Here is a 7802-nt window from a genome sequence, read left to right as displayed (position 1 = left end):
AACGCGCGGGCTAGCGTCAACTCGTTCTTAGACATTTTATAAGTTAAACCCATTAGCCTTAACCGAACCACCTCTCTAACCTAATCACATAACATCTGAACAGACCTTTTCTTATCAGTAAAAATCCTGTTATTCATTTCTTGACATATCAAATAAACCACAACAGCCAATACAAGTTTCCTTATTATACTCCAAATAGACTTAGAATTACCCTGCCCTTCAACATAATGATCTATATCAGGCCAATCATCAGGAGCATCATTAAAATCACCCATCACTTTCACCCTTCTCCATAAAGCTTTAGAGAACTCACAGATGATAATCATTCTTAGTCTATGCATCTATAAATAAAAAAATTAAACCCAAAAATCTCATACTGATTTGAAATCAAACATTACACAGGTATAAAACACTTAAATTATTGGTCAAAGTGGATGATATAAAAATTCATAATTTCAGATGTAACATCCTTTATTCATATCGATTCATAACTTCTTAACATTCCTTGTATGAGATACTTCCTCATTCAAACAGTGCTACAGGAAGTGCATAATTTCAAATGCGACACACTTTTATCCAATTACAGATTTCACTCAATGCGATCACAAGTAGATTTATAGAAAACAGATAAAATGTGCATAATCTGAGAGAGGGAGAGAGTACGCACTCTGTGAAATATAAGATCGAGAAGAGAAGAATTGTAAACAAATTTGATGTCTTTTCATTTCCAGTTGCTTCTCTGACCTTCTTGAATCGTTCGCACCGCTACTATTGCCGCCGCTGATGAGGAATAGGACAGTGAGCGCGATTGCAGATCCAACATCCATGAAAATACCCGTTTATTTGGATGGATCGACTTGAGAGTTGTATGTATGTTTTCTTTGGCTTGAAAGTGGCTCCGTCTTTGTAGGAGCCTTTGTGAAACTAATCATGCATTTGTGTATCTATAATATCAAAATGGACACATCAATTTCAAAAGTAACCTATGAATTAATACAAAATCAAAGTGTTTCAGGTCCTACTACACAAAGCAATCATATAAAACCTAAAAACACAACTTAAAACCCTAAATTTAGGCTGAAATCCATCTTACCAGTGCATAAGGTATTTTCTGCTTCGGTCTTCCTATGGTGATGGTGACCATGACCCCATGAATTTACTCCTCCTAACCTTTCTTCAACATACCTAAGTCCTAACAACCTTTTCCACAAGAAGAAAAACAACAATTGCAATAGATGAACAAAAAAAACATTAGTTAATCAAATGCCTTTCAATTCCAACTGCAATAAATGAACAAAATTTGTAACGATCAAACCTAGAACTTCTTCCGGGATTCGATTCCATTGTAAACCCTAAGCATTTCTCCATCCTTCAAGACAAAACTTCATATTTAGAAAAGAAACATCGTAAATAAAAAAATCCGTATTGTGTACCTGGGGGTGGAAATTAATGGATTCGGGGATGGAGGAGATCAGAATGCGTCAAATTGGATTTCCTGTTGAAACCTCTGATTGGAATGCGTCTTGTTTTGCACTTGCTCATTGGATGGATTTTTCAATCTCACTCGCCGTATTATATGGATTTTGAATCAGCGATAGGAATTTTGGGAGAATAAAAACTACAAACAATGGTAAACAACCAATCACGTCTCAAACCTCTGCCTCCAGTCAATTGCCAGACCATGTATTCATTGAGGATAAAACTGAAGGAATTTGATAGTGATGGCCGATGGGAGAATGAAAATATAGGGGAGGAAAGAAGGCTTTAAAGTCTAGACAGTTGAGTTAGAGTAAGATAAAAGTGGAGAGAAATGTGGAGAGGGGGGTTAAAACTGTATACGGTAGAAACTACTATACTTAAAAAATAACTGCCCATTATTCTGGTTAGGATTAAATCCCAGTAATAACTGCATGATTTAAATGGTCCACATCAAAGCGAAAATAGTTTAAAGTCTCAAAATTGACAGTTATTGCACTATGAACAATAATATAATAATTTTTTGAACGGCCAACAAACTCAATCCCGAGCACTTTCGGGGCACCCACTGAAAAAATGGAGTACTCCGAGAGTAACCCGAGTCCACCACTAATTCCGGGGAAAACCCGGTAACCCACCCGCCCGTAGGCACGACAGTGAAATTATCGGTAAAACCCGTTTGGCTTAAGGATCCAACCCAGGTTTCCCTGGGTCTCCTATCATTGCCCACCAGTGCCTCACTCTGCACCAAGTGGGAGTCGAACCTGCATCTCTCAAGAGAAATGCAAGTCCTCCACCACTTGATCTAGAGATCATTGGCAACTACCTAAGTTGTGGAGATAATGGGCAGGAAAAGGTGGAGGTAACCACCTGCTGGGGAAACCGCAAACAACCGCTCTAAACCGCCATGGGAGGGGGTTTTTGTGAGTTTAAGCGGCTGAGATTTAATCTCAGCAAGATCCGACAGTAGAGATGGATTTGGAAGGTGGTTAGACTTAATGGGTTTAATATATATATATATATATATATATATATATATATATATATATATATATATAATTATCATGTGGACCCAGAATAAGATACATATATCTATTCGGTCTTTGGTGTAAGCTCTAACGGACCCAGAGATTTAAAGAGGACTGACCCAAACTATAATACACCAAATATCTTCTTGTCTTTTTTATCCGTTGACATATATTATCTCTGGCCTTGCATTATTTGATTTATGTTCACCAACTAATAAGCCTTTACATGACCAAGAATAAAGTTGCACTCAATGAACAACCATGGAGCCTTGTGTTTTAAATAGCTTGACTAAATGCGTCAACCTTTTGATGAGAAAGCTATGTGTATTGCCGTGTTCTTCAAAAAAAAATTACGCACTGACTTCATAAAATGATGTGTGGATGTGTATTGCCGTGTTCTAATGTGTCCTTGATTTATAGGATCTTTTAAGTTTGAAAAGGGTAATTTTTTTATTTTAATAGAAGAGAGGAAATATGCAATTTTCATTTCGGCTTGGGTAAGGTTTTTAAGAGGAAATATGAAAAAAAAAAAAAAAAAAAAAACCCAATTTTAATTCCATTCTACAGTTGAAATTATAGTGTTCTAATATGTCCTTGATTTATACAACTTGCAGTTGGGGCTTTTAAGTGTGAGTGGTTCAACCTCATATTTCAAGTGGGTGTGGCTAAGATGGTGTGTGGATGTGTATTGCCGTGTTCTTCAAATAAATTGCGCACCGACTTCATAAAATGATAGAAAAATACAGAAACAAATTTGTTCCCTATTTAACAGAAAAGTAGGAAGCATTTGATCTAATTATCATAAGTTTCTCACTTAAACTTCACCATACAAATAAGAGCATACATATTTATTTTAAAAACCAAAAAGAAAAGGAAATTTAACCAATGGATACATCACCAGTAACATTTGATATTTATATAATATTTGGCTAATGTAATCATGTGTAATTTGTGCTTGGCGATAACCTAGTTACGCTGTGCAGGTGGAGGAAGCTCATAGACGTATTTTCCATACGCAGCGTTATGAGATTTACGTGGAGGCGGCGGACGACGGTTACCCGGAGCTGTGTTACGCCCAAAATCGTGAGGTGACCGAGACAATGAGGCTGTATGCAGTTCATATAAATGATTAGTTTAGTGAATCAAGTCTAGCATCAACAATTAAGTGTGAAAAAAAGATATATCCAAACCTTGAAACATTGTGAAGGTTTTACTTGTAGGTTCTTCGCCAGAATTCGCTAAAGCAGTTGAAATCAACAAAAAGCAACAAAGAACAGGAACAAGTGTGTGATCCATTTTTTCAACTCGGAGTATTTCCATCAGTGGTGTGTTTCTCTCTCTGTATATAGACAAAGTGGGGGGTTGAATGCATATGTGGCAGAAATTAAATGAGTGATTAATAGGAAAGTCCTTTTTTTCTAAAGGAAAATTCTCTCTCTCATTCATCGCTCACCCCAAAGTCGTCTTTTTTTTTTTTTTTTTTTTTTTCTAAAAAAAAGCAAATCCAAGAATATTTTGTTACAAATACCTCACACTACGTAAACTGTAAAATTTAAATTCTTAACCTTTTAATTATAGAGTACACACTTATCACTTTGACGTCCTCTTAAGGAGGACACCACAACATGACCCCTTTCCTTCCAAATCTATGCTATCTAATAAAACAATTAACTAGCAGACACATCACAACCAATTTTAGTGTTTTCCCGCTCAAACATCATTCTCTTTTAGTGTTGGGTTATTGATGTGCGCAAAATATAAGATATAAATTACATCAAATAAAACATAAAATCGATCCTTTTTCGGTACTAATGTTGACAAAAGCATGTTTCTTTGTTTACTTTTAATTTACAGGATCAAAAGAGATTTAACAAATAAAAGGAACAAATTAACAACATAAACAACACAAATACAAAGAAGAAGGATTGACACGACCTGTCGAACCCCCATCCACATCCAAAACAATAAAATAACAAAAACAGAAGCTTAGGTATGGGGCAATGCCCACCAAGCATGGGGCCTTGCCCAATCAAGATTCCCTGCATAAAGAGACAACAGGAAAAGACAAACCAACATGGGGCCGTGCTAACCCTGTTAGAAATAACCCGTTGATGTGGCCTTACGGATCATTTGGTAACATTACCAATGTGACATAACTAGTCCCCGACAATTACTTGATGGTAGTAATTGTAATTATTGATTAGTTTAAGGGGCAATTATGATTTCCCTTTAGGTACCTTTAATAGAGAATGTAAAGAGTTTTCATAAACGATCACTATTCATGATCATCATTCATTTTGATGTTATATATATATTTGATCATAAGAGATGAACAACTTCATAAGAACACCAATACTAAAATTCTCTCTAAGGTGATCCATCAACCCAAAGTACCATAACGGGAATCATGACCTTATCTTCGTCTTCAAAGATGACCACTCCCACAAGTAAGTGCCTCTAACTTGGTATCTATATTTACGTTATGATTGAATAAATATGATTAGGTTCTATATTTTGACTCATGTTTATAGATATAATCAACATGTGGTATCAGAGCGATGTTGATTATATCATTCAGTCATCTAATTTGATTTGCGAAATTCAACTAAGTTAGCAAAAGCTAATCGATGAATCGCTGATTCAAAAATCGATTTACGGTATCATTATTTATGTAACTCAAAACAAAACTGATGGATTACTTTTTTGAAATGAATATGCATTTACTTTGGAATTCTAAATGCTTGGGTTTCGATGCCATTATTATCTTAAAAGTGGTATGTGTCTTTTGAGTTCACATTTCCTTCTATGAAACATTGATAATTATTGTTATCATGGCTTTGCCACTTATTTCTCCTATCTTAATATTCATTAGCATTCGAACTCCTTTCTTAGAAAGTGAATTACCATGTTGTCTTATAAATTATAATTAATGAATTCAAGCTATTGTCTATTATAAATTGATGTGATGTTATCATGAGGAAAATTGAATGGAATTATTTACTCTAGTAAATTTATTTTGTCTATTCATGAATATTCTAAGTTGACATATTTTATAATTAGCTTCTTCGTGCTGATCAATATCATTAGATATATTGGTTTTAAATGGATTTGGTTTTATGAAGCCATTTATATTTCAAAGTTACTTTATGGCTTATTACCAAATTAAATCTAAGCAACCAATTCGTTGTCAGTTAATTTTCTACTATTTAAAGAAAATTATATGAATTTTAATATATTCTTTTATTTACTTATTTTTGCTCTGATTTGGGACTAACTTGTGAATGGTCCAACTTAAGTATGCAAGTTAAATGGCGAACTTCAATGATCGATGATTGAACCAACGAGATATCATTTGATTAAACATTGAAGCTTTAGTTATGCCATCTCATGTAATTATCTGTATTAGCATAATTTACATAAATATTTCATTTCTGGCCCAAAGGTGTTATGTTATATTTATGTGCTTTACCTTATTGTGCATGTATGTTCATCATGATACATGAATTTTGGTCAAAGCCAAAGCGAAGCCAAAGTTCATGTAGAACATTGAGACAGTCTATATTTATGTGTGTTCATAATATATGAATTTTGGTCAAAGCCAAAGCGAAGCCAGAGTTCATGTAGAACACTAAAGACGGTCTATTATTTATATCGTTCATTATGCCTGAAATTTGGTCAAAGCCAAAGCAAAGCGAAGCCAAAGTTTAGGCAGAACATTAAGTTTTGTTTTTATTTACGTATGTTCATAATACATGAATTTTGGTCAAAGCCAAAGCGAAGCCAAAGTTCATGTAGAACAATAAGTCAGTCTATTATGTATGTTCATAATGCATAAATTTTGGTCAAAGCCAAAGCGAAGCCAAATTTATTTAGAACATCAAGACACTCTGTTACTTATGTACGTTCATAATGTCTGAATTTTGGTCAAAGCCAAAGCGAAGCCAAAATTCAGATACAACCTTAAATTAGTCTGTTATTTTGGTGTTATAGTAGAATATATCTTCAATATAATAATTCGTGTCTGCCTTACTTGATTACCCCATAATATAAATCTGTCACACCCTGGCTTTGCGGAAGCGTGGTTAATTTGGTGTGACTTCTTAATACCATAGCTTAATCATAACAAAGTTATATGAATTAAAAATATGCAAGATCATCCATTAAAATAAAAATATCAAAACATTGTCTTAACGGGTTAACACCCTATCAACCATAAACTTGTCCCACAAACATTACAACCCTAAACATAACATAACATAACATAACATGATTCGGGGACTGTGACTTGTCCAGGAAAGAGTCACATTCCCCAAACCCTGGATGACCTCGGTGACTAATGCAGCGGAAAACATGCCATACCGTGCCAGATCTTTAATTCCCTGAAATACATGTAAGTTGAAAAATCAACAATAATGTTGAGCGAGTTCATGCGAAAGTGAGTAAATAAACCTTTGTATTTATCAAAAACCCTGGTATGTAGCAAATAAGGAAAAAGAGATCACCAATGGTTTGCAAGGCCATTGATATGTGTGAAATGCAAGTAGGAAGGCTCAAACCTAGCAAATTTATGCGTCGGGAACAAAGTCATCCCAAGGTCCGTTATGCTGGACCTGGGACTGGGCTCGCTACACCCAAATAGATCTACCGCTCCTGCCCCTCGGTCCTACCCTGAGGATTAATGACCTCAAGTTTCCGCCTACCCATTCACATGATCTAAAAGTAACCCTCCTTACGCTAACCATACCATGTATAAAGTAATCATAACCATTGTAACATGTATTTCACCCCCGCAGTTTAGAAAACTGAAAACAGTTAAGAGAAAAGGGGGACATGAACTCACAGTCAGTGCGTCGCTATACCAAGTACTCCGAATGTCAGGCAGCTGTGCAACGACCTACATGTGCTAATTCTATTAGACGGATGGCCGTGCCTTAGCTTTATAGTTTAAGTTTTGGGAAACAGTTAGACAACCGTTCCTTGTATATACTTGGTAATTAATTTCCTTCCCAAGGATGGGGGATTTAATACATGTGTAATTGTATCATCTCATTAAGTCCCACTTAATATATTTTTACTTCTCATTCCAAAATATAAATATTTTTCTCAAAAATATTATATTTTCTCTTCACTTAATACTTTCCAAAATAATACGTTGACAAAATACGCGTTTATGAATATTTCCGTATAAAGCGTAAGTTACATTTTAACGATTAAGTGGTAATAGTAATTACCGTTGTAACTTATACGTTTGTCGTGTAAGCGTTTGTATTATTTTGGGTTCATCAATGTTTGTAAATA

General features: G+C 34.9%; 2 long non-coding RNA genes across 2 annotated transcripts; both read right to left on the bottom strand.

The window, feature by feature from the left end:
* Positions 1 to 538: 538 nt before the first annotated feature.
* Positions 539 to 1731, bottom strand: LOC118491647. Its single transcript, XR_004891695.1, has 4 exons — positions 1434 to 1731; positions 1316 to 1369; positions 1094 to 1200; positions 539 to 944 (listed from the first exon to the last, which is right to left on the bottom strand). It is a non-coding gene; the product is annotated as an uncharacterized LOC118491647 (long non-coding RNA).
* Positions 1732 to 3286: 1555 nt separating this feature from the next.
* On the bottom strand, positions 3287 to 3880 carry LOC110934566. The gene is made up of 2 exons (XR_002588443.2): positions 3695 to 3880; positions 3287 to 3610 (listed from the first exon to the last, which is right to left on the bottom strand). It is a non-coding gene; the product is annotated as an uncharacterized LOC110934566 (long non-coding RNA).
* Between the last annotated feature and the right edge of the window lie 3922 nt (positions 3881 to 7802).

Source organism: Helianthus annuus, chromosome 4, assembly GCF_002127325.2.
Source record: "Helianthus annuus cultivar XRQ/B chromosome 4, HanXRQr2.0-SUNRISE, whole genome shotgun sequence".
NCBI lineage: Eukaryota > Viridiplantae > Streptophyta > Magnoliopsida > Asterales > Asteraceae > Helianthus > Helianthus annuus.
The sequence above is the reverse complement of the archived record's forward strand: the minus strand, read 5'-3'. Positions and strand labels throughout refer to the sequence as shown.